Source organism: Scyliorhinus torazame, chromosome 17 (assembly GCF_047496885.1).
Source record: "Scyliorhinus torazame isolate Kashiwa2021f chromosome 17, sScyTor2.1, whole genome shotgun sequence".
NCBI classification, from domain to species: domain Eukaryota; kingdom Metazoa; phylum Chordata; class Chondrichthyes; order Carcharhiniformes; family Scyliorhinidae; genus Scyliorhinus; species Scyliorhinus torazame.
This window is the reverse complement of record NC_092723.1, coordinates 18104522-18130529: the sequence shown is the minus strand read 5'-3', so window position 1 is coordinate 18130529 and position 26008 is coordinate 18104522. Positions and strand designations below refer to the sequence as shown.

Sequence of the window (26008 nt, the reverse complement as noted above, 5' to 3'; positions counted from 1 at the left end):
GTTATATATTAGTGGAAGTGAGTCCAGGTCGATCACTGAAGGGGTCAGAGTAATAGTCTAAGACCATGCATTAAGAGCATCATACACAGTGTATTACTACTAAACTATTTATACATTGTGCAAGAGTATGTACGGTACCCATAATACTTTAAAACACTTCAGTGTTAACAAAAATTATCAAAATGGAAAGGCGATAATTCCCTGGTGTTTTTCCTGATTTTGATGATTTAAGCTGAATCCAAGGATTTACCAGCAACCTCTAATTTAAAGAAAATTCTCATGGGCGATTAGGTTCTAATTGACCTACAGGTATGCCTATATAAACGCAAATTACTACGGTTGCTTTAACCTGAAACAATAACAGAAACAATCTCAGTAGGTCTGGCAGCATCTGTGAAGAGAGAGGGGAGCTAACGTTTCGAGTCCGGGTGACTCTTAGTCAGAGCCAGGTATGCCTAGAGTTATGTGATGATTAATGTGGCCTCCATGGATAGGCTTCTTTCTTGAGAACCCTGGAGGGATTTTCAACACCTCTACCGCTCTGAATAAAGATGTTGTTCCCTGCGGCTTGTTTGCTGGCGGTGGAGATCATAGAATTTACAGTGCAGAAGGAGGCCGTTCGGCCCATCGAGTCTGCCCCAGCCCTTGGAAAGAGCACCCTATCCCCGTAACCCAGTAACCCCACCCAATGGTTTTGGACACTAAGGGGCAATTTATCATGGCCAATCCACCTAACCTGCACATCTTTGGACTGTGGGAGGAAACCGGAGCACCCGGAGGAAACCCACGCAGACACGGGGAGAAGGTGTACCCAAGCCAAGAATCAAACCTGGGACCCTGGAGCTGTGAAGCAACTGTGATAACCACTGTGCTACCATGCTGCCCAATCTCGCCATTGGTCAGCGATGGGATCCTCCGTCCACCTGATATCTACAGCATTTGTTTGCCCACCGCTGGTGGGAAGACTGCAAATTCAGCCCGTTGTCTTTGAATGTGGTTTGCATCAATTGTGATTTATATGGTTAGCTCCAGGTTTTATAACTAGCATTACTTTCCAGCACCATTTAACTGTTAAAACAATCAGTTTTGACCTGCGGAAGTGAGGAACTTTGGGGTGGGTACAGTGAAAAAGAGTCGATTTATCTTTACTAGCCAGGCAAAAACTCAGGCTGAGTGTAACTTGGGTACACAACTCACCATGACTCAATATTGATTTAAGCTGATAAAAGTTAAATTTACTTCTATGATAGGGTTGCCAACTCTGGTCGAGTGTATTTCTGGAGATGCTCTCACAGATCCATCAAAACCATTGGTCCTGACCACCCTTGAGGCATACCCACCTTCTCAGACCAACCAGACAGTGGATTTTCCAATATTTCCAATAGTTTTGTGACATAAACGAAGGTCGTCAAATAAAATGAAAGAAAAACACAATCTCTTTCAATGCCTCTTCCAGTTTTCGCTGCTCATAGCAGTGTCCAAGAGATTGATCATCAGTTCTGGAGCATTGACAACCCAAAAACGCTGAGCTCTTCCTTTTTAATCCGCTCAACCTGGTCCCAATTCCCTTAGTTAACGGGCCAGGAATGAGAGCTAAACAATAAAATACACACTGCTGGCTCTTGGCTTCTCTTCATAAACAACAGGGATGTTCCAAATGAATGGCATTTCCTGGAAAATATTGAATAGCATTTTGCTCAGCTATGGTAGGTAATATATATAAATAGCAATACAGCTGCGTAAATAAATCTGCTTACATGAGCAGTCATTAACAAGAGAGGCAGGTGTGGTAACTATTTAGACTCGATAACAAACATTACAGCACCAATCTGGGTGACACTGTCTGCCCCAACTCTTATTTTCTGTCTGTCTCTCTCTATTTCTCACTATATCTCTGTGTATCTCTATCCGCGTAAATATAGTTCACTATCTATAGTGAATCTCTGCCACATATAGGGGCGGCATGGTGGCACAGTAGTTGGCACTGCAGCCTCACAGCACCAGGTGCCAGGGTTCGAATTCCAACCTCGGGTGACTGTGTGGAGCTTGCATGTTCTCCCCTTGTCTGCGTGGGTCTCCTCCGGGTGCTCCGGTTTCCCCCCCACAAGCCCAAAGATGGGCCGATTTGGTGGATTGGCCATGCTAAATTGCCCCTAAGTGTCCAAAGGTTAAGTGGGTTTACTGGGATGAGGCGGGGAAATTGGCCTAAGTAGGGTGCTCTTTCGAAGGGTCGGTGCAGATTCGATGGGCCGAATGGCCTCTTTCTGCATTGTCGGGATTCTATGATTTCTGTGCTGTCTATTTGTGTGTATCTCTCTATCTGAGTATCTCTCTTGCTCTCTATTTTTGCATATCTCACTCTCTCACTCTATTTGTCTCTCGTTGTCAGCACGTAACACCCTCTATGTCTGTCTCTCCCATTCAGTCACTCTGTGTCTCTCTCTCTCGCTCTCTCTCTCTGTCACACTACCCAAGCACATGCCTCTATGTTTGCCTGCCTAGTTCTCGATCTCACATGTTGGACTAGATTTTCATGCAAGATGTATCTGTGGCTTAGTTGAAACGCACTTGCCTCTGGTTCAGAAAAAAAGGAAAGACTTGTATTTCTGTAGCACCTTTCATGACCTTGGGATCTCCTAAAGTGGTTTGCAGCCAATAAAGTTCTTTGGCAGGGCTGTCATTGTTGTAATATAACAAAAAAGTTGTGGATTCAACTCCCATTCCAGATATTTTGATGCAAAATCTAGGCTGACCCTCCAGTGGAGCACCGAGAGAGCGGTGCATTGTTGGAGGTGCCATCTTCTGGTTGATACGTTAAATTGCGCGCCTTCTCATGCAGATGTATAATATCTGGGGTGGGATTCTCTAACAGCTGGCTCCAAAATCGGGAAAGGCATTTGGATGGAGAATCGGCCGTGAGGCCAAAATCATGGCCAGCGTTGGGCACCCGCCAGAATGCCATGCTCCGGTGCTTCGACAGAAGCGTCAATACGTTCTACTCCGCATGTACAGTAAATGCCTTCCACATATTATTACCAGGCCTGACCCGGTATTCTCCGCGGCTTTTGCGATGTTCTGTCTCCACCAGGAGGAATTACCGGCGGCGGGTTTCACTTGTGGTTTCAAAAATCGGGAAATAGGCGCCACGACCTCTGAGTGAGAGGATACAAAAAGTGTCCGACATCGCTACAGTGTGCTGACAGTTGTGACGCTGGCCAGGGGGCTTCTGCCAGGGCCGGGGGAGTAGCGTGGAGCGGCCAGGTGGTGGGGTCGGAGTGGACGAGCATGGTCACCGGAGCCGGCAAGGCAGCCATGCGGCTGCGCACGCCGCTGACTGCCTACTGTGAACTTAGTGCCATGGGTGGTATGGGTGCCCCCCAGGCCACCTCCCTCTGTATCCTCTGGCCCCAGCCGACCCATCAACGGGATGAGCGTGCTCCAGCGCAACCAGTGCCATCTTGTTTGCTGGGGTGAGTGCGTGTGGGGAGCGCAGTGCTAATATGTGGCTGCAGCTTGTCAGCCTCCCGAGTGTCAATCCCGACCCCGGCATATCCAACACCATTTCTCATTGGAACAGCCCATATCCCACATGGCGCGGTGCTAGCCCATTAACGGTTGATGAATTGCTCCGGGAATGTTCAAATTGGCAGCCATGTTCCCTACATTACAGTAACAAGTAAACTTCTACAGTCAAATACTACCCCCATTTGTGGGAGGATCTTAGTGTATTTCACACAGTCCTGGAATCAATAAAAGAAAGAAGCACTCAAGCATTAAAATATTTTGAATTGATGCTGGGCATTCAGCCTCTCAAGCCTGCTTTTCTTTTTACTCATATACAAAACAGGACATCACTCATAAACGTCTCATTTGTTGCCCACCCTAAGTTGCCCTTCAGAAGGTGGTGGTGGACCAATTTCTTGACTAGCTGAGGCTCATGTGGTGAAAGTACAACCCGAGTGCTGTTAGACAGGGAGTTCCGGCTCCCGGTGGGGGGCCATGGAGTGAGTGATCGTACAAAAGGTAGCCCCTGCTTGAGGTTGAATCATTTGATCCTTTGTGCATGTTGACGGGGCTTTGGTGGGTGAAAAAAGTGAGAATCTAAACAATTAAGGTATTCTCCTTTGGTGGGTGATGTCGAGCAGTTACCAAACAAGGAGTGCGACAAATAAGGGGCAACATTCGGACCAAGGGACAGCTGGGGGAAAGATGGCGCCAGTGCCTGCTCAATGGTCAACAGAGCAGTTGGTGGCATTCCTGGGGGCTGAGTTCAAGCAGCAAAGGGAGGCCGCCTCAGTCGATCTGGCCCAGGTGGCAGAGCCGATTCGGGCTGCCCCGGAGAGAGTGGAGCAGAGGCTGGAGGCACAGAATGAGTTGATTCAGAAGGGGGAGGAGGCGGTGGCTGACCACGAGGACCCTTGAGTCTCTTTGGAGGCAGATATGCTGATGATTACCGAGGGTCAGAAAAGGTTGAGGGAGGTCGATGACCTGGAGAATCGTTCGAGGAGGCAGAATCTGAGGATCGTCGGGCTGACTGAAGGGATCGGGAACACGGGCCACAATGTATGTGGCCAAGATGTTTGGGCAGTTGGTGAGGGAGGAGGTCTTTGACTGCCCTCCTAAAGTGGATCGGCACATAGGAGGAGGCCGAAAGCGGGAGAGCTACCGAGAGTGATCATGGTGAGGCTGCATCAGTACTTGGATAAGGAGAAGATTCTGAAGTTGGCGAAGGAGACATGGGAGTTCACCTGGGAAGGCCCTTCGGTTCGTATCTACGAGGACTTGGGAGTGGAGCTGTCCAAGCAGCGGGCGGGGTTTAACAGGGTCAAGGCGTCCCTCTACAGGAACAAGGTGTGGTTTGGGGTGCTGTACCCAGCTCGTTTGTGGGTCAGGCGTGGGGGACAGGAGCATTGTTTCAACACACCGAAGGAGGCAAGCAGCTTTTTGAGGGACCTCTGATTGGGGGACGTTTGAGGCAATTAAATGTTGGTTGGGTTCATCTGCGCTACGGACTGGAGGTGTTAGACTCAGGGAGGGAGAATTGTATGTTTTCATGTAGGTGGTTTGGTTTGGTTTGGCTTTTGCTACCTACTCTGTGCAATTAATTGTGTACATGCAGAGTTTTGTACCTTTCTCGCCTCCCCATGTTGGTGGTACTGTGGTTACTAATAAATAATGCATTGACTTGGTGGGCAATGCGGGAGGGGGGAAGCAGATCTTGGATTGGCGTTGGGATTGGGTGGGGCAAGGGGGGTGCAAGGATGCTTTTATGCAAGGGGAGTGGGTCAGTTGCCTTGGGTCAGGGCTATCCTGCTAGCAGGGAGGCTAGTTAACAGACGTGAGGTGGGGGGAAGAGTCGCAGACGGAGGGGGGATTGAGGTGTTGGGTGATATTGGTTTTCTTTGTTAATGGCTCGGGGGTGGAGGGTGGGCTGGGGGGATGGGACATTTTGTTTTTGTGTTTGGGATGGGGAGAGATTGGGGAGAAGGGTGAGTTGCTGGCGTTGAAGGGATTGGTGTGGCTTAGTTGGTTAGGGGGGGTAGCGGCTGCCATCTTGAGGGGGCCTGGGATGTGGCGAGACTGGGGCCTGCAGGAGTCCATTGAAAGGTGACTATGGCTGAACTGGGTGGCGGGGGGGTGGGGTGGGGGGCGTGGTGTGGAGCAATCCAACCAGGCTAGTCTCCTGGAATATTGGGGGACTAAATGGGCCGTTCAAGTGGGCCCGTGTTTTCGCCCCTAAAAAGATTAAAGGCAGGTGTGGTGTTTATGCAAGAGATGCACTTGAGGGTGGCGGTTCAGACTGGGTTGAGGAAAGGGTGGTTGGGGCATGTGTTTCATTCAGGGTTAGGTATGTTGATGAGGGGGGGGGTTGTGGTGGTGATTAGTAAAAAGGTGACCTTTTTAGCTCGCAGTAGAGTGGAGGATCCAGGAGCTAGGTGTGTGATGGTGAGTGAGAGGTTGGAGGGTGTACCTGTGGTGTTGGTGAAGAGTATGGAGAGGATTATGGGGGCATTGGCAGAGTTTGGATCATTCTCAGAGGATGAGCTCAGTGTAGGAAAGAGCGTGGTGTTCCTGGTGATTGCTCCGGTGCAGAAGAGGGGCTTAGAGAAGTTGCCGTTTCGGCTGGTCAAGTCGAGCTTTCGACATTTGGGTATATGGGTGGCGCATAGTTGGGCCCAACTGCAGTAACTAAATTTGGCTAACTTGATGGGGGGGTGATGGAGGACTTTAAGAGGTGGGATGTCCTACTGCTTTTGCTGATGGGGAGGATCCAGATAGTAAAGATGATGGTCTTGCCTAAATTTTTGTTTGTTTTTCAGAATCTCCTGATTTTTGTGCCCAAGTCTTTTTTTGGAAGGATGAATAGGATGATTTCTGAGTTTGTTTGTTTTGGTTTTTTTAAAATTTAAGAGTACCCAATTCATTTTTTCCAATTAAGGGGCAATTTAGCGTGATCAATCCACCTAGCCTGCACATCTTTGGGTTGTGGGGGCGAAACCCACACAAATACGGGGAGAATGTGCAAACTCCACACGGACAGTGGCCCAGAGCCGGGATCGACCCTGGGACCTCGGTGCCGTGAGGCGGCAGCACTAACCACTGCCAGTGCCACCATGCAGCCCTGATTTCTGAGTTTATATGGGCGGGTAAGGTGCCCCGGGATAGGAGGGGGTTCTTGGAGAGAGACAGGCAGAGAAGGGGGTTGGCGTTGTCGAGCTTGTTAAATTTTTACTGGGCAGCAAAAGTTGAGAAGGTCAGGAGATGGGTGGTGGAAGAGAGGTCAGTCTGGGAGCAGACGGAGGAGGCTTCATGTAGGGGACCGAGTTTGAGGGCACTGTTATTGGCACCTCTTCTATTCACGAGCCCGGTGGTGGTTTCATCACTCAGAGCGTGGAATCAGTGCAGGCAACATTTTAAGATGGAGGCTGGGTTGTTGTGGACACCAATTTGTGGCCCAGCAGGGCGGGCTCGATGCCCTAGGGTCTGGGAGCAGGCGGGGATGGAGTATTTTAGGACTTGTTCGTGTGGGGAAGGTTTGCGGGGTTGGGAGAAGAGGAGGAGGAGTTCCAGTTGCCAAGGGGTAACGGATTCCGATATCTGCAGATTCGGGCCTTTGTCAGAAAGGAGGTGGCTATGTTTCTGAGGTTGCCACCCCGCTATTGCAGAAAATGTTCTGTCTGAGGAGGAGATGGGGGAGGATTGGATCTAATGGAAAGGGTGGTCATCAGTGGAAGATATAAGGTGGAAATGGGAGGAGGAGCTAGGATATTTGGGGCTGGGTTATGGAGTGAGGGCCTGCGTTGGGTAAATTCAACCTCCTCGTGTGCGAGGCTCAGCCTCATTCAGTTTAAAGTGGTGCACAGAGCGCACATGACGGGGGAGAAGATCGATACGGACGGTGCTTAAGGGGTCCGGCCAATCACACCCATATGTTTTGGGCTTGCCTGGGGCGGGATTCTCCGACCCCCCGCCGGGTCGGAGAATTGCCGGGGGCTAGCGTGAATCCCGCCCCTGCCGGTTGCCGAATTCTCTGGCGCCGGATATTCGGCGGGGGCGGGAATCGCGCCGCGCTGGTCGGCGCGCCCCCCCCCCCCCCCCCCCCGGCGATTCTCCGGCCCACGATGGGCCGAAGTCCCACTGCTGGAATGACTGTCCCACTGGCGAGAATCAAACCACCTCTCTTACCGGCGGGACTAGGCGGCGGGGGCGGGCTCCGGGCTCCTGGGTGGGGCACGGCGTGATCTTGCCCCCGGGGGGGTGCCCCCACCGTGGCCTGGCCCGTGATCGGGGCCCACCGATCCGCGGGCGGGCCTGTGCCGTGGGGTCACTCTTTTCCCTCCACCTCGGCCACAGCCTTCACCATGGCCGACGCGTAAGAGACACCCCCTCTGCGCATGCGCGGGGATGACGTCAGCAGCCGCTGACGCTCCCATGCATGTGCGGACTTCCGCCGGCCAGCAAAGTCCTTTGGGCCCCGGCTGGCGTGGCACCAAAGGCCTTCCACGCCAGCCCGTGGAGCGGAAACCACTCCGGCGCGAGCCTAGCCCCTCACGGTGAGGGCTTGGCCCCTAAAGGTGCGGAGAAATCCGCACCTTTGGGGCGGCCCGACGCCAGAGTGGTTCCCGCCACTCCATCCCGCCGGCACCCCCCCGCCCCGCCGGGGAGGGGAGAATCCCGGCCCTGAAGTCAGAGGAGTTCTGGAAGCCATTTGCAGGGTCTGTGTCGGAGGTTCTGGGGGCTGAGGGCGGTTCAGAGCCCCTGGGTGGCATTATTCGGTGTGTCAGAAGACCGAGAGTGCAGACGGGGAGAGAAGCCGATGTGTTGGCCTTTGCCTCCCTGTTAGCCCGGAGGCGGATCTTGTTAGGATGGGACGGGATCCGGAGCCGTCTAAAGCGGCAGGGCGTGGGCGAGTGACTTGGCAGAATTCCTTCATTTGGAGAAAATTGAATTTGCCATGAGAGGATTAGAGGAGGGGTTCTTTTTGCGATGGAGGCTGTTCACGGCCTTCTTTAAGGAATGGTAATACTCAGCGGGGATGGGAGGGGTGGGGATTGATGTTTTTATTGTACTGTGGCAATTTTTTGTATGTTTTGTCTTAAATGGGCGCTTTGTGTTTTGTAACCTGGAAATACTTTGAATAAAAATATTTTTTTTAAAAGATAGAGGGGGTTCCAAGTTTCACTCAGTGGCGCTGAAGGAATGACCAATTGATACCCAAATCAGGAGGGGAACTCAGCGGAGGTAACGTCTAGATGGTGGAGGTTGCATGTTTGGTAGGTGCTTGGCAATTCAATTCAATTACAGTTAATCTGCATCTCAACTCAATTTGTTTGCCTTTGCTCCGTATCCGCAGTGCCTTCCAGGGTCGGAGGCACCCAAGGTAATCTGTCTCTGAACTCTTAAGGCCGGAATTCTCCAGCCCTTTGCGCCAACGGGATATTCTGGTCCCGCTGATGTGAATGGACATTTCAATGGCTCACCGGCCCATGGGGCTATCTGGAATCTCTAGCCTGAGCTGCCAAACTTTTAACCCACATTGGTGGATTCTCTATTCCCTACGTTGTAATCTAGAAAATTAGCAGCAGCTTCTTTAAAAAAAAACAGAATCACAAGACTGGCCTGTCGTGTTGGGTGTTCTGATGCACAAATGATCCAACACGGCTGTAGATGGTACAACTCTGTTTTATTGTCTAACCAACGGTAACAACTAACTACTGGCTTGGGTACGTGCTTCACCAGCTAACCTGTGGACCCAGCCCTAGCACTATCTTAGTGAGGCACTCAGCACATGGTCTATATCTGAGTGGCGCGCTGTGAGCTCCGTGCTCTGAGCTATCTCCTGGTAGAATGAGCAGGAACTGTGGTGTTCCCTGTTTTATAGTGCGTGTGCTCTCACTGGTGATTGGCTGCGATGTTACGTGTGTGCTGGTTGGTCCAACTGCCTGTCCATCAGTGTCTGTGTGATTGCACCATGATATGCTGATGTAGATTACATGACATGGCCTACATGTATGAACAAGTTGTTCCTCAGTACTTTGATGTTGAGACACAGAGATTCCTTTGCTTGTAGACAATAAACAGAGGAACATGAAGGGCTGTAGGCAAAAACAATCAACTAGAGGGTGTAGAATTAACAGGGTCTGTGGCACGCACCGACAGAACTGTTGTATTTTTACATTAAGGTTGTGTTAGCCTGGTTCATTTTCAGTAGTTTTATATTCACAGTTGACAGAATTTTAACCTATAAAAAAAGAGCAAGCAAAATGATATTTGGATTTTCAACAGACCACTGATACCTGAAAAATATTCTTCAACAAGAATAAACTACTCCTCCATTACAAAAGGCACTCGAATCACTCGAGGGAGACACTGTACCCCATCCACCTCCCCACCCTCACGCACACACTGTACCCCATCCACCTCCCCACCCTCACACACACACTGTACCCCATCCAACTCCCCACCCTCACACACACACTGTACCCCATCCACCTCCCCACCCTCACACACACACTGTACCCCATCCAACTCCCCACCCTCACACTCACACTGTACCCCATCCACCACCCCACCCTCACACACACACTGTACCCCATCCACCTCCCCACCCTCACACTCACACTGTACCCCATCCAACTCCCCACCCTCACACTCACACTGTACCCCATCCACCTCCCCACCCTCACACTCACACTGTACCCCATCCACCTCCCCACCCTCACACACACACTGTACCCCATCCAACTCCCCACCCTCACACTCACACTGTACCCCATCCACCTCCCCACCCTCACGCACACACTGTACCCCATCCACCTCCCCACCCTCACACTCACACTGTACCCCATCCAACTCCCCACCCTCACACTCACACTGTACCCCATCCACCTCCCCACCCTCACACACACACTGTACCCCATCCAACTCCCCACCCTCACACACACACTGTACCCCAAACAACTCCCCACCCTCACGCAAACACTGTACCCCATCCGCCTCCCCACCCTCACACACACACTGTACCCCATCCAACTCCCCACCCCCACACTCACACTGTACCCCATCCAACTCCCCACCCTCACACTCACACTGTACCCCATCCACCTCCCCACACGCACACACACACTGTACCCCATCCACCTCCCCACACTTACACTCACACTGTACCCCATCCAACACCCGACCCTCACGCACACACTGTACCCCATCCACCTCCCCACCCTCACACACACTGTACCCCATCCAACTCCCCACCCTCACACACACACTGTACCCCATCCAACTCCCCACCCTCACACACACACTGTACCCCATCCAACTCCCCACCCTCACACACACACTGTACCCCATCCAACTCCCCACCCTCACACTCACACTGTACCCCATTCAACTCCCCACCCTCACACTCACACTGTACCCCATCCACCTCCACAGCCGCACACACACATTGTACCCCATCCACCTCCCCACCCTCACACACACACTGTACCCCATCCCACTCCCCACACCCACACACACACTGTATCCCATCAACTCCCCACCCTCACATACACACTGTACCCCATCCAACAACCCACCCTCGCACACACTGTACCCCATCAAACTCCCCACGCTCACACACACACTGTACCCCATCCAACTCCCCCCACACACACACTGTACCCCATCCCACTCCCCACCCACACACACACTGTACCACATCCAACTCCCCCCCACACACATATACTGTACCCCATCCCACTCCCCACCCTCACACACACACTGTACCCCATCCAACTCCCCACCCTCACACACACTGTACCCCATCCAACTCCCACCCTCACACTCACACTGTACCCCATCCAACTCCCCACCCTCACACACACACTGTACCCCATCCAACTCCCCCCACACACACACTGTACCCCATCCCACTCCCCACCCACACACACACTGTACCACATCCAACTCCCCCCCACACACATATACTGTACCCCATCCCACTCCCCACCCTCACACACACACTGTACCCCATCCAACTCCCCACCCTCACACACACTGTACCCCATCCAACTCCCACCCTCACACTCACACTGTACCCCATCCAACTCCCCACCCTCACACACACTGTACCCCATCCAACTCCCCCCACACACACACTGTACCCCATCCCACTCCCCACCCACACACACACTGTACCACATCCAACTCCCCCCCACACACATATACTGTACCCCATCCCACTCCCCACCCTCACACACACACTGTACCCCATCCAACTCCCCACCCTCACACACACTGTACCCCATCCAACTCCCACCCTCACACACACTGTGCCCCATCCCACTCCCCACCCTCACACACACACTGTACCCAATCCCACTCCCCACCCTCACACACACACTGTACCCCATCCAACTCCCCACCCTCACACACACTGTACCCCATCCAACTCCCACCCTCACACTCACACTGTGCCCCATCCAACTCCCCACCCTCACACACACAATGTGCCCCATCCCGCTCCCCACCCTCACACACACACTGTACCCCATCCCACTCCCCACCCTCACACACACACTGTACCCCATCCAACTCCCCACCCTCACACACACACTGTACCCCATCCCACTCCCCACCCTCACACACACACTGTACCCCATCCAACTCCCCACCCTCACACACACACTGTGCCCCATCCAACACCCCACCCTCACACACACTGTACCCCATCCCACTCCCCACCCTCACACACACTGTACCCCATCCAACTCCCCACACACACACTGTACCCCATCCAACTCCCCACCCTCACAAACACTGTGCCCCATCCAACTCCCCACCCTCACACACACACTGTGCCCCATCCAACTCCCCACCCTCACACACACTGTGCCCCATCCAACTCCCCACCCTCACACACACACTGTACCCCATCCAACTCCCCACCCTCACACACACTGTGCCCCATCCAACTCCCCACCCTCACACACAAACTGTACCCCATCCAACTCCCCACCCTCACACACACTGTACCACATCCAGCTCCCCACCCTCACACACACACTGTACCCCATCCCACTCCCCACCCTCACATACACACTGTACACCATCCCACTCCCCACCCTCACACACACACTGTACCCCGTCCAACTCCTCACCCTCACACACACACTGTAGCCCATCCACCTCCCCACCCTCACACACACACTGTACCCCATCCAACTCCCCACCCTCACACACACTGTACCCCACCCAACTCCCCACCCTCACACACACTGTACCCCATCCAACTCCCCACCCTCACACACACACTGTACCCCATCCAAATCCCCACCCTCACACACACACTGTACCCCATCCAACTCCCCACCCTCACACACACACTGTACCCCATCCAAATCCCCACCCTCACACACACTGTACCCCATCCAACTCCCCACCCTCACACACACACTGTACCCCATCCAAATCCCCACCCTCACACACACACTGTACCCCATCCAACTCCCCACCCTCACACACACTGTACCCCATCCAACTCCCCCCCCCACACACACTGTACTCCATCCAGCTCCCCACCCTCACACACACACTGTTCCCCATCCAAATCCCCACCGTCACACACACACTGTACCCCATCCAACTCCCCACCCTCACACACACTGTACCCCATCCAACTCCCCCCCCCACACACACTGTACTCCATCCAGCTCCCCACCCTCACACACACACTGTTTCCCATCTAAATCCCCACTGTCACACACACACTGTATCCCATCCAACTCCCCCCCCCCCACACACACACACACTGTGCCCCATCCAACTCCCCACCCTCACACACACTGTACCCCATCCAACTCCCCCCCCCCCCACACACACACTGTACCCCATCCACCTCCCCACCCACACACACACACACACTGTGCCCCATCCAACTCCCCACCCTCACACACGGGGGGCGAGAGTCTCCACTCCCGCGCTGGTTGGGAGAATCGCCTGGGCCGCCAAAATTTCCCGGGACGCCGGTCCGACGCCCTCCTGCGATTCTCCCAAGCTGCGGGAAGGGCCGGTCGGGTTCCGCGGGCCGCAGGCCAGAGAATCGCCGGAGACACCCAAAATGGCGATTCTCCGGCACCCCCGCTATTCTCAGGCCCGGATGGGCCGAGCGGCCAGGCCAAAACGGCGGGTTCCCCCCGGCGCCGTCCACACCTGGTCGCTGCCATCGGGAACAGCGTGGGAACGCTGGGGGGGGCGGCCTGCGGGAGGGGGAGGGGGGACCCTGCATGGGGGGGTACCTCAAATGTGGCATGGCCCGCGATCGGTGCCCACCGATCGTCGGGCCGTCCTCTCTGAAGGAGGACCTCCTTCCTTCCGCGGTCCCGCAAGATCCGTCCCCCATCATCTTGCGGGGCGGACGTAGAGAGGACGGCAACCGCGCATGCGCGGATGACGTCTGTTATGCGGCGCCGGCCGCGTCATCTATGCGGCGCTGCCTTTACGCGGCGACAAGGCCTGGCGCGTGTAGATGACGTGGCCCCGATCCTAGCCCATTGTCGGGGCCTGAATCGGTCGGGATCGTGGCCGTTTCGCGCCGTCGTGAACCTTGACGGCGTTCACGACAGCGTGGGCACTTCGGCGCGCGAGTGGAGAATCCCGCCCACTGTACCCCATCCAACTCGCCACCCTCACACACACACTGTACCCCATCCAACTCCCCACCCTCACACACACACTGTACCCCATCCAACTCCCCACCCTCACACACACACTGTACCCCATCCATCTCCCCATCATTTCTCACAGACACAAAATGTGCCACATGCAAAATCCCTCCACCTCTGGTTTTTATAATCTTTAATAGTGTCATAAGTAGGCTTACATTAACACTGCAATGAAGTTACTGTGAAAATCCCCTAGTCGCCACACTCCGGAGCCTGTTCGGGTACAGAGGGAGAATTCAGAATGTCCAATTCACCTAACAGCACGTCTTTCGGGACTTGTGGGAGGAAACCGGAGCACCCGGAGGAAACCCACGCAGACACGGGGAGAACGTGCAGACTCCACACAGACAGTGACCCAAGCCGGGAATCGAACCTGGCGCTGTGAAGCAACAGTGCTGACCCACTATGCTACCGTGCCGCTCTAACACCTCTAGGCACATACCATCCTGACTTGGAAGTACGTTGGCTGTTTGTTCATGGTCGCCGGGTAAAAACCTTGGAGCTCCTTCCTTAACAGCACTGTGCGTTCCCAAGAATTCAGCAATTCGAGAAAGAATCTCATCACCACCTTCTTCAGGACAACTAGGGAAATATTGGCCTTGCCAGTGAAACTCACATTCCATGAATGGATGAACAAAAATCATTTAACATATGAAAGCAAGTAGTTCCACCACTGATGGAAATTTTGGCAATTGTATGATTGCAATTCCAGTAATAAGATTATGGCCAGTGTTTCTTGAAAGGATACATCGATGAAGGTGGATGAGTAGAAGTTCACGTTGAGTACAAGTACTGGCATAAAGTAGTTGGGCCAAATGGCCTGTTGCTATGCTGGAAATACTGTGTAATACTATGAAAATGTTTCTCCTTGTCTCCAAACTGTTGCTGCTCTCATCCCAGCCTGTGGACTTTCATCATGGATGTCAGGATCAGTCTCACTTTCTGGGTACTCTTCTTTTGCAAGAGCTTAAGTCTCATCCCCCTTCATTCCACTCCAGCTTCCCTTCCCCCAACAATATTCTCAAATTGGAAACTTGCCGTTGTGCCAAGTATTACTTCTTTATTCAGTCAGATTCCAATCTCTTTTTATCTTTTGTCTGTTGCTGTTTTGTGCTGTGAGTATTGGCCTTCACCCAAGTATCTCAATCATATCTTACTGGCAAAGGCGTTTGTAAGTGAAAGATTGGTGGGCCACTGGGTTTGTGGCTCACAGTCGATGCGGGCTCGGAGCTCCCAGATTCACAGACTTGTTACGGTGCAGAAGGAGGCCATTCGGCCCGTCGGGTCTGCACCGGCTCTCTGAATGAGCATTCTCCTGCCCTTCCACTGGAACCCTGCACATTTTTTTTCAACTCTGATAATCATCTAATGTCTTCTTGAATGTCTCAATGGAACCTGCTTCCATCACACTTGCAGGCAGTGCCTTCCAGACGCGAACCACTCGCTGTGTGACTGGGGAAAGGAGGGAGGGGATATTGAACAGAAATTTCCAAGACCATTTTCCTAAGTTGAGCTAAGTAGTTGTGATCTGGGCTACAATGCTTGAAAGGTGAAGCCAGATTCAACAACAACAATTTGCATTTATTTCACATCTTACAGGAGTGTTATCGAACACAATTTGACATTGAGCCCTATAAGCAGAAGTTTGTATAGGTGGCCAAAAGCTTGGACTTTGTGGAACATTTTGAAGAAAGAGAAAGAGACAGAGAGTTTTAGGGAGGAAATTCCAGAGCTCAGGCAGCTGAAGGCATGGCCATCAATAACAAAGGGATTCAAATGTGATTCCGTATTACATTTGGAAAGGGAATCGGATCGGTACTTGAAAAGGAAACAATTTCAGGGCTATGGGGAAAGAGAAGGGAGAGTGGGACTAATTAGATAGCTCTTTCAAAAGGTTGGCACAGGCATGATATGTTGAATGGCCTCTTCCTATGTTGTAAGACCCTATCACATTTTGGGTGGGATTTAACTAAATGGGAACAAGGTCCCATGGCGAGCGCGTTTAGGGCGGGATTTACATCGCAACGTCTCGCTAGATCTTGCGAGACATTGCGAGCTGGGTAGATCTCGGGAGCGGGATCTCCCGGCTTCTATCAGCCACGCCCCCCCTGCTGCAAGCAGCTTTTCGGGCGCTGCGTGGCCTTTCAATTGCGCTCTTTATCTCTTTGTTTTGTTTCAAATGGGGTGCAGGATTGGGAAAAGGAGAAGGTAATGGGGAGACCACAATTGATCTGTGTCTCAGTGAACAAGTTATTCTTTTCCTGCACTGTTTTGCGTTTATTAATTAAAATAAGGAACTACAATGAGAAAATGCAATTCGTTGGGGTAGTAGCAACCTATGTTGAGGCTTGCCTCTCCTGGCCTAACTTTCTTGTGTTGCAAACAAGATTGCTTAGTGTGAGTACACAGCGACTGGTTCCTGTCTCTACAGGATTTCTTCTCTCTCACCTTGAACTGCTGCCAGTTCATATAGAGGCTCGTCTGTACAAGTCCCATCTGCTTTTGTCCAACATTCCATGTATTTGCATATGAAACTGCTCTGGCACTGGTCCATGATATGTGCTGCCTCAGGGATGGGGAGATGAGCAGGCAGGGAAAGGGATGGCGAGTTGAGTTAGTTTGATGTGCAGCATCCATCCATCAATATACACCGACCCCAGAAAAAGTAAAATCCGAGCAGCTTGCTGTGCAGTACAGCTTCAGATGGGCCAAGATGCCCCGTGGGGCAGCACGGTAGCACAAGTGGCTAGCACTGTGGCTTCACAGCGCCAGGGTCCCAGGTTCGATTCCCCGCTGGGTCACTGTCTGTGCGGAGTCTGCATGTTCTCCCCGGGTCTGCGTGGGTTTCCTCCGGGTGCTCCAGTTTCCTCCCACAGTCCAAAGATGCGCAGGTTAGGTGGAATGGTCACGCTAAATTGCCCTCAGTGTCCAAAAAGGTTAGATGGGGTCATTGGGTTACAGGGATAGGGTGGAAATGAGTGCTTAAGTGGGCCGCTGCAGACTCGAATGGCCTCCTTCTGCACTGTACGTTCTGTGTTCTATCCTAGAATCTTGCAGCACAGAACAAGGCCACTCGGTCCATCGGGCATGTGCCAGCCCTCTGATCAAACTTTTCTAACCAACCTTGCCGCTCTGACTTGTATCTGTAACACCGTACCTTTACTGTCCTTCCTAACTGCACTGTGGGTGTACCTACACCATATGGACCGCAGTAGTTCAAGGAAGTGGCTCGTCAGCACCTTCTTGAGAGCACTTAGGGATGGGCAATAAATGTTGACCTGACCAGCGTCCCAAGTATAACATTTATAAGAAATCAGCCTTTGCTCATTACCCATGGTCCTGCAAATGTTTCCATTGACCGACGGGCCAGGTGGTCTCCTTTTGTGCTATAAATACTCCAAATATATATCCAGTCGTCTTTTGAAAATTACTAGTGAATCTACTTTCATCATCTTTCAGTCAGTGCAATCAATGTTTCAAATTATGTTTCTTCATCGTCCCTCTTGTTCTTTTGTCAATTATGTTCCATCTGTCTCCTCTGGTTACTGACCCGTTTGCCAGCGGCAACACCTTCTGCTTATTTAATCTTCCGATATCCTTCCTGTACTTTCAGCTTTCTCCCTGAAGGTGGCTGACTCCTGCGGGGATTCTCCGCCACTGTTGCTCTCAGCCACTCCGCTAGTAAGTGGCCATCAGCAAGTCAGCAAGACCGTAGCGGAGAGGACATACAGCAGCACAGCCCGGGCCTGTTGTCAATGGCTGGCCAGCCATCTTGCTTTCCAAGGGAAACTATTGGATTGTGATTTGGAGCAGGAACCCTGGCTGATTTATCTTTTCCCCTTCCCTAGGCCTGGCATGTTAACACTCATCATCGGGCCTCTAAATTTTACATAATTGAGTCCAGCTAATTTAGTGTATTAAATTAAATCTAATCTGTATAATTAAGTACAGATTTGTAATCTAGTGACCCATAATAATAATCTAGAAACATGAATTCAGAAACATGAAATCCCCACCAGGCAATTTGAGATTTTAAATTCTGCTTTACAATAAACTGTTATTAATAATAATGATCATGAAATTATTTAGATTTTTCAAACTCCGGGTCGCGACCCACAGGTGGGTGTCAGGAGGGTGGTGGAGCATTCGATCGCAGCATCTCCTATCGTGGGAAGAAATTCCCAACGGCCGCAACCGACTTTTAAGAATACCGGCCGTGGTCAGTCCCCGATTGGCTGCAGCATTCAAGGGGAGGGGGAGGCACGAGGCTGGGCTGCATGTTGGTCAGCGCACGTGCACTCGTGGTGTGGGGTTGGTGACAGAGCCGATGGGCGGCCAGGTGGGAATGTGGTGCGAACTGTGGTGGCCCCAGCTTGGAGCTCCACTCTGGTCTCACCCTCTGCACGATGTTCGACTCGTCCCCCGCCACCGATCGACAGTATGTGGGCAGCACGGTAGCATTGTGGATAGCACAAATGCTTCACAGCTCCAGGGTCCCAGGTTCGATTCCCGGCTTGGGTCACTGTCTGTGCGGAGTCTGTACATCCTCCCCGTGTGTGCGTGGGTTTCCTCCGGGTGTTCCGGTTTCCTCCCACAGTCCAACGATGTGCAGGTTAGGTGGATTGGCCATGATAGATTGCCCTTAGTGTCCAAAATTGCCCTTAATGTTGGGTGGGGTTACTGGGTTATGGGGATAGGGTGGAGGTGTTGACCTTGGGTAGGGTGTTCTTTCCAAGAGCCGGCGCAGACTCGATGGGCCGAATGTCCTCCTTCTGCACTGTAGAGAAAAAAAAACTCTATGTGACCTGCGGCTCCGTGGTCAAACTGCTCAAAGGCCGGCCCGACGTCTGCTTGCACTCCCACCACATGAAGTACGGGTCGGGAAGTGGTCAGCCGTCTGTGACTGGGGTGGATGCTGCTCCTGGATAGTGAGAGAGAGGCCGGGCCAGGTTTGTCAGCCAGGAATACTGATCAAACAAGGCCAGTCAATACAGCTGAAACTTATAAAGAACTTATGGAGTGGGGGGGAACTCAGATACGGGAGTTAAAGCGTAAATGGGAGGATGAGTTGGGTAAGGAGTTAGAGGCGGGTCTGTGGGAGGATACTCTGAGCGGAGCCAACACGTCCTCATCATGTGTCGGGCTCAGCCTGATACAATTCAAGGAGGTTCACCGGGCACACCCGACGGTGGCCCGGATGAGCAGGTTTTTTGGGATAGAGCACAGGTGTGTGAAGTGTGCAGGAGGGCCCGCAAATCATGTCCAAATGTTTTGGGCATGTCCAAAGCTAAGGGGATTCTGGCAGGGATTTGCGGATGTCATGTCCACGGTGCTAAAAACGAGGGTGACGCCTAGTCCGGAGGTGGCGATCTTTGGAGTGTCAGAAGACCCAGGAGTCCAGGGGGCGCGAGAGAGGCTGATGTTTTGCCTTCTTGGTAGCCTGGAGATGGATCTTATTAGTGTGGAGGGACTCAGAGCCCCTGAAATCGTCAGTAAGGGTTAGTGACAGGGACCGGAGAATCGCGGGAACGTTGATTATCCGCCCTGCGCCAAAGCGATTTCGGCTCAGGGCTGCAGAGAATCCAGCCCTTAGTTTGTAACGTAAAAACAAGATTGTACTTTTCTCTCTACTTGTATAAATTTCTAAAGAATTGGGAATATATTTAACACAAAGTTTGTTTGTAAATGTAAGGATGCGCATGTTCAACAGAAATTGCTTTAATTTTCAGGCAGTAAAACATCATAAGCTTGGAAAGATTCTCCGACCCCCGCCGGGTCGGAGAATCGCCGGGGGCTGGCGTGAATCCCGCCCCGCCGGTTGCCGAATTCTCCGGCACCTGATATTCGGTGGGGCGGGAATCGCTCCGCGCCGGTTGGCGGGCCCCCCACCACCCCCCCCGCGATTCTCCGGGCCAGATGGGCCGAAGTCCCGCTGCTAAAATGCCTGTCCCGCCGGCGTAGATTAAACCACCTACCTTACCGGTGGGACAAGGCGGCGCGGGCGGGCTCTGGGGTCCTGGCGGGGGGGCGGAGGCGATCTGGCCCCGGGGGAACCCCCACGGTGGCCTGGCCCGCGATCAGGGCCCACCGATCCGCGAGCGGGCCTGTGCCGTGGGGGCACTCTTTTCCTTCCGCCTTCGCCATGGTCTCCACCATGGCGGAGGCAGAAGAGACTCCCTCCACTGTGCATGCGCGGGAATGCCGTCAGCGGTCGCTAACGCTCCCGCGCATGCGTCGCCCGGAGATGTCATTTCCGCGCCAGCTGGCGGGGCACCAAAGGCCTTTTCAGCCAGCTGGTGGGGCGGAAATTAGTCTGGCGCGGGCCGAGCCCCTTAAGATTGGGGCTCGGCCCCCCAAGATGCGGAGCATTCCGCACCTTTGGGGCGGCGCGATGCCCGACTCATTTGCGCCGTTTTGGGCTGCAGCCGGCGGACATCGTGCCGATACCGGAGAATTTCACCCCAGGTATTGGAAGTAAAGCCTTTAAATATGAACGATGGAGTCTTTCCTCCAGAAGCGGTGACAGAGAGCAGGTCACACACACGACACATACACTGACATCAAGCTCCCTGTACGTCCGTGTTTATGTATATGAGGAGTCTAGATAGAGTGGAAAGGAAGGCTGGCTCCCCTTTGTGCGAGGCATCCATAACGAAGGGGAGTAAATTTGGGGTAAGGGGGGATTTGAGGGAAATTGTTTTGATCTAGAGGATAGTGGGGATGTGGAACACACTGTCTGAAAGGGTGATAGAGGTAGAAACCCTGATAACATTTAGCAAGTTACTTCGATATGCACCTGAAGTGCCGTAACCTACACTGCAGTGGAGCAAAAGCTGGAGAAGTGCAATTAGGCTGAATTTGTCGACAGGAATGATGGACACAATGGTGCTTCAAGAGGTTGGTCATGAGGCACATCAACTCCAGAATGCATAGACCCACTACAATTCAAGGGTGGCACGATAGCACACTGGTTACCACGGTTGCTTCAAAGCTCCAGGGTCCCAGGTTCTTTTCCCGGCTTGGGTCACTGTCTGTGCGGAGTCTGCACGTTCTCCCCGTGTGTGCGGGGGTTTCCTCCGGGTGCTCCGGTTTCCTCCCACAGCCCAGAGGATGTGCAGGTTAGGTGGATTGACCATGCTAAATTGCCTTTAGTGTCCAAAAAGGGTTGGTCTGGGTACTAGGTTACGGGGATAGGGCGGAGGGGTGGGCTTAAGTAGGGTGCTCCCTACAAGGGTAGGTGCAGACTCGATGGGCCGAACTCCAACTCCATCTACATGTTTGCTGACGATACGACCGTAGTGGGTCGGACCTCAAACATCGACGAGTCCGAATACAGGAGGGAGATAGAGAACCTAGTGGAGTGGTGCAGCGACAACAATCTATCCCTCAATGCCAGCAAAACTAAAGAGCTGGCCATTAACTTCAGGAAGCAAATTATCGTACACATCCCTGTCTGCATCAACAGGACCGAGGTGGAGATGGTTGACAGCTTCAAATTCCTAGGCGTGCACATCACCAACAATCTGTCCTGGTCCACCCGCGTCGACGCTACAGCCAAGAAAGCACAACAATGCTTGTACTTCCTCAGGAAACTAAGGAAATTCGGCATGTCCACATTGACTCTTACCAACTTTTACAGGTGCACCATAGAAAGCATCCTATCTGGTTGCATCACAGCCTGGTATGGCAACTGCTCGGCCCAAGACCGCAAGAAACTTCAGAGAGTCGTAAACACCACCCAGTCGATCACACAAACCTGCCTCCCATCGATTGACTCTGTCTACACCTCCCGCTGCCTTGGGGAAAGCGGGCAGCATAATCAAAGACCCCTCCCACCCGGTTTACTCACTCTTCCAACTTCTTCCATCGGGCAGGAGAGAGAAAAGTCTGAGAATACGCACAAACAGATTCAAAAACAGCTTCTTCCCCGCTGTTAGCAGACTCCTAAATAACCCTCTTATATTTGATCTGACTGATACTACACTCCTGCAGGCTTCATCTGATTTCTGTGTCTATGTATTTACTTTTTTTTAATTAAATATTTTATTGAAAATTTTTGGTCAACCAACACAGTACATTGTGCATCCTTTACACAATATTATAACAACACAAATAACAATGACCTATTTTATAAACAAAAAATGAATAAATAATAAATAACAAAAATGAAAACTAGCCCTAATTGGTAACTGCCTTGTCACAAGTAACACTCTCCAAAAATATAATTTAACAGTCCAATATATAATTATCTGTAGCAACGACCTATACATACTATACAGTATATATTAACAACCCTGAGAGTCCTTCTGGTTCCTCCTCCCCCCCCCCCCCGATCCTGGGCTGCTGCTGCTGCCTTCTTTTTCCCATTCCGTCTATCTTTCTGCGAGGTATTCGACGAACGGTTGCCACCGCCTGGTGAACCCTTGAGCCGACCCCCTTAGGACGAACTTAATCCGCTCTAGCTTTATAAACCCCGCCATGTCATTTATCCAGGTCTCCACCCCCGGGGGCTTGGCTTCTTTCCACATTAGCAATATCCTGCGCCGGGCTACTAGGGACGCAAAGGACAAAACATCGGCCTCTCTCGCCTCCTGCACTCCCGGCTCTTGTGCAACCCCAAATATAGCCAACCCCCAGCTTGGTTCGACCCGGACTCCTACTACTTTTGAAAGCACCTTTGTCACCCCCATCCAAAACCCCTGTAGTGCCGGGCATGACCAAAACATATGGGTATGATTCGCTGGGCTTCTCGAGCACCTCGCACACCTATCCTCCACCCCAAAAAATTTACTGAGCCGTGCTCCAGTCATATGTGCCCTGTGTAATACCTTAAAGTGAATCAGGCTTAGCCTGGCACACGAGGACGACGAGTTTACCCTGCTTAGGGCATCTGCCCACAGCCCCTCCTCGATCTCCTCCCCCAGCTCTTCTTCCCATTTCCCTTTTAGTTCATCTACCATAGTCTCCCCTTCGTCCCTCATTTCCCTATATATATCTGACACCTTACCATCCCCCACCCATGTCTTTGAGATCACTCTGTCCTGCACCTCTTGTGTCGGGAGCTGCGGGAATTCCCTCACCTGTTACCTCGCAAAAGCCCTCAGTTGCACATACCTGAATGCATTCCCTTGGGGCAACCCATATTTCTCGGTCAGTGCTCCCAGACTCGTGAACTTCCCATCCACAAACAGATCTTTCAGTTGCGTTATTCCTGCTCTTTGCCACATTCCATATCCCCCATCCATTCCCCCCGGGGCAAACCTATGGTTGTTTCTTATCGGGGACCCCCCCAAGGCTCCAGTCTTTCCCCTATGCCGTCTCCACTGTCCCCAAATCTTCAGTGTAGCCACCACCACCGGGCTTGTGGTGTAGTTCCTCGGCAATGGGGCTGTCACCATAGCCTGTAGGCTAGTCCCCCTACAGGACGCCCTCTCTAATCTCTTCCACGCCGCTCCCTCCTCCTCTCCCATCCACTTACTCACCATTGAAATATTAGCGGCCCAATAATACTCACTTAGGCTCGGTAGTGCCAGCCCCCCCCCTATCCCTGCTACGCTGTAAGAATCCCTTCCTCACTCTCGGGGTCTTCCCGGCCCACACAAAACCCATGATGCTCTTTTCAATCCTTTTAAAAAAAGCCTTCGTGATCACCACCGGGAGGCACTGAAACACAAAGAGGAATCTCGGGAGGACCACCATCTTAACCGCCTGCACCCTCCCTGCCATTGACAGGGATACCATATCCCATCTCTTGAAATCCTCCTCCATCTGTTCCACCAACCGCGTTAAATTTAACCTATGCAATGTGCCCCAATTCTTAGCTATCTGGATCCCCAGGTAACGAAAGTCCCTTGTTACCTTCCTCAACGGTAGGTCCTCTATTTCTCTACTCTGCTCCCCTGGATGCACCACAAACAACTCACTTTTCCCCATGTTCAATTTATACCCTGAAAAATCCCCAAACTCCCCAAGTATCCGCATTATTTCTGGCATCCCCTCCGCCTGGTCCGCCACGTATAGTAGCAAAGTGTCTATGTATTTACATTGTGTTGCCCTATCACGTTGGGTTTTTTCATGTACTAAATGATCTGTTTGAACTGCGCGCAGAAAAATACTTTTCACTGTACCTCGGTACACGTCACAATAAACAAATCCAAATCCCAATCTTTCTATGCTGTAAACTTCAATGATTCGATGAATTAAAACAAGACTCACCTTGCAGTGATCTCATACAAACTCCACCTGCTGGGCATTGTTAACATGCAGCCGCGTTGAGCGCTCTTCCTCTTGTGAGATGAGACGGACAACAGAAATCACCCCATCAGGGAGGAGTGGAGTTGCCAACTCGGATTGGTTATAAATATCTGCAAATTTCTCGCATGTCTGTCCCACCGTTCAAACAGCTTTGTTTTCCAAATCTCAATTTTTTTTTAAAAAAGTGTTCAAGGACGCACCACTTTTAAAAAATGTCCCCTGATTTTATCTTTGTGGATTTTGGGTGAGCAGTGACTGGGAGATTAATCTTTAATTCCTGAGGACTCCAGGAAAATCCTGGAGGAGTTGACAACCCTGGGGAAGGGGGAGGCTGGACACACAGTCCCAGAGTTACTCCTTTCAGGAGCAGTGCGATCAAACTTTAATTTGAGAAATTTGCTGAAAGGTTCAGCGTCTTTGTTCCATCTTACGCACGGCAAAGATCAAGGGCACAACACTCTCCCTGGCATGCCACAGCATGATGGTTTGTACCCATTCTATATTTAGTCTCGTCATGTTTACACCAAAGTTACCAGCGTGACGCTCACAGCCACCAGTTGCCAGATATTTGTCCTTAGGCACAGGAATGTTTGAGTGCCAGCCAAGCACTTAACTATTGGTTGTTCAACTCTCCTTTATTCTTTATTTACACTTTTACAGAAAGGATCATTTGTAAGTCAGAAAATAGGGACTGGATTTGATCATGCAACTCAGCTGTCAGTCTAGGAAACCTTAACCTTGTTGGGGTTTTAGAAGCTTCTCTTGAGGGGAGAGAGGCAATGGAGGGATACTGTGTTGGGTCAGGATTTGTGGTTGTTTTTAATGTGTGATGCCCGATTTGTGAATCGCCTGGCATAAACCAAGCCAATTAATTGATAGGATCCAGCCATCACTCAATCGCTAGCAGAAACCTAGCAGAGCAAAGACTGAATGATATTGTGGACACAGTGGGGTGAATTCTCTGCCGGCGGGCTTCTCTGTTCCGCTGGCAGCATGCCCCGCCCCGCGGGTTTCCCAGCGGTGTGGGGTGGCTACAATGGGAAATCCCATTGGCCGGCCGCTGAAACGGAAAATCCCGCTGCCAGCGACAGCGCACCGCTGAGAAACCCGTGGCGAGGGAGACAGACGGAGAATTTACCCGGTATGTTTCACACGCCAATGTGTTATTACACTGGGCTGAATTTTACGGCCCCTCCCGCCAGTGGCATTTTGCGGTCCTGCGGAAGCCAATGGGTGTTTCAACAGCTGGCTGCAATTTCCAGCCCCGCCCCGGGGACAGAAAGGACGTAAAACTTTGCCCACCATTTCCATAATGGTCATCTGGAACCGAACGGTACAAAGAATTTGCACTGCGGTAGCGCAACGTCACATCTTGCATGGCCAGTGAAGTGCTTTTAAAACGCTGACACTGTTGTAATGTCGGAAGACATAGCAGCAACCTGTGCACAGCAAGCTCCCACAAACAGCCATCTGATAATGACTAAATTACCTTTCTTTTGTAAGGTTGGTTGATGGTTATTGGCTACAACTCTGAGGAGGACCTCCCTGCT

At 52.0% G+C, this 26008-nt stretch overlaps 1 protein-coding gene and 1 long non-coding RNA gene across 2 annotated transcripts in view; one reads left to right on the top strand and one right to left on the bottom strand.

Moving 5' to 3' along the window:
• elk4 (ETS transcription factor ELK4) overlaps window positions 1-26008 on the top strand; it is a 76231-nt gene that overhangs the window by 21421 nt on the left and 28802 nt on the right. The gene's annotated exons all lie outside the window — the stretch shown is intronic.
• On the bottom strand, window positions 71-24697 carry LOC140393759 (uncharacterized). Its single transcript, XR_011935727.1, has 2 exons — window positions 24420-24697; window positions 71-1671 (listed from the first exon to the last, which is right to left on the bottom strand). It is a non-coding gene; the product is annotated as an uncharacterized lncRNA (long non-coding RNA).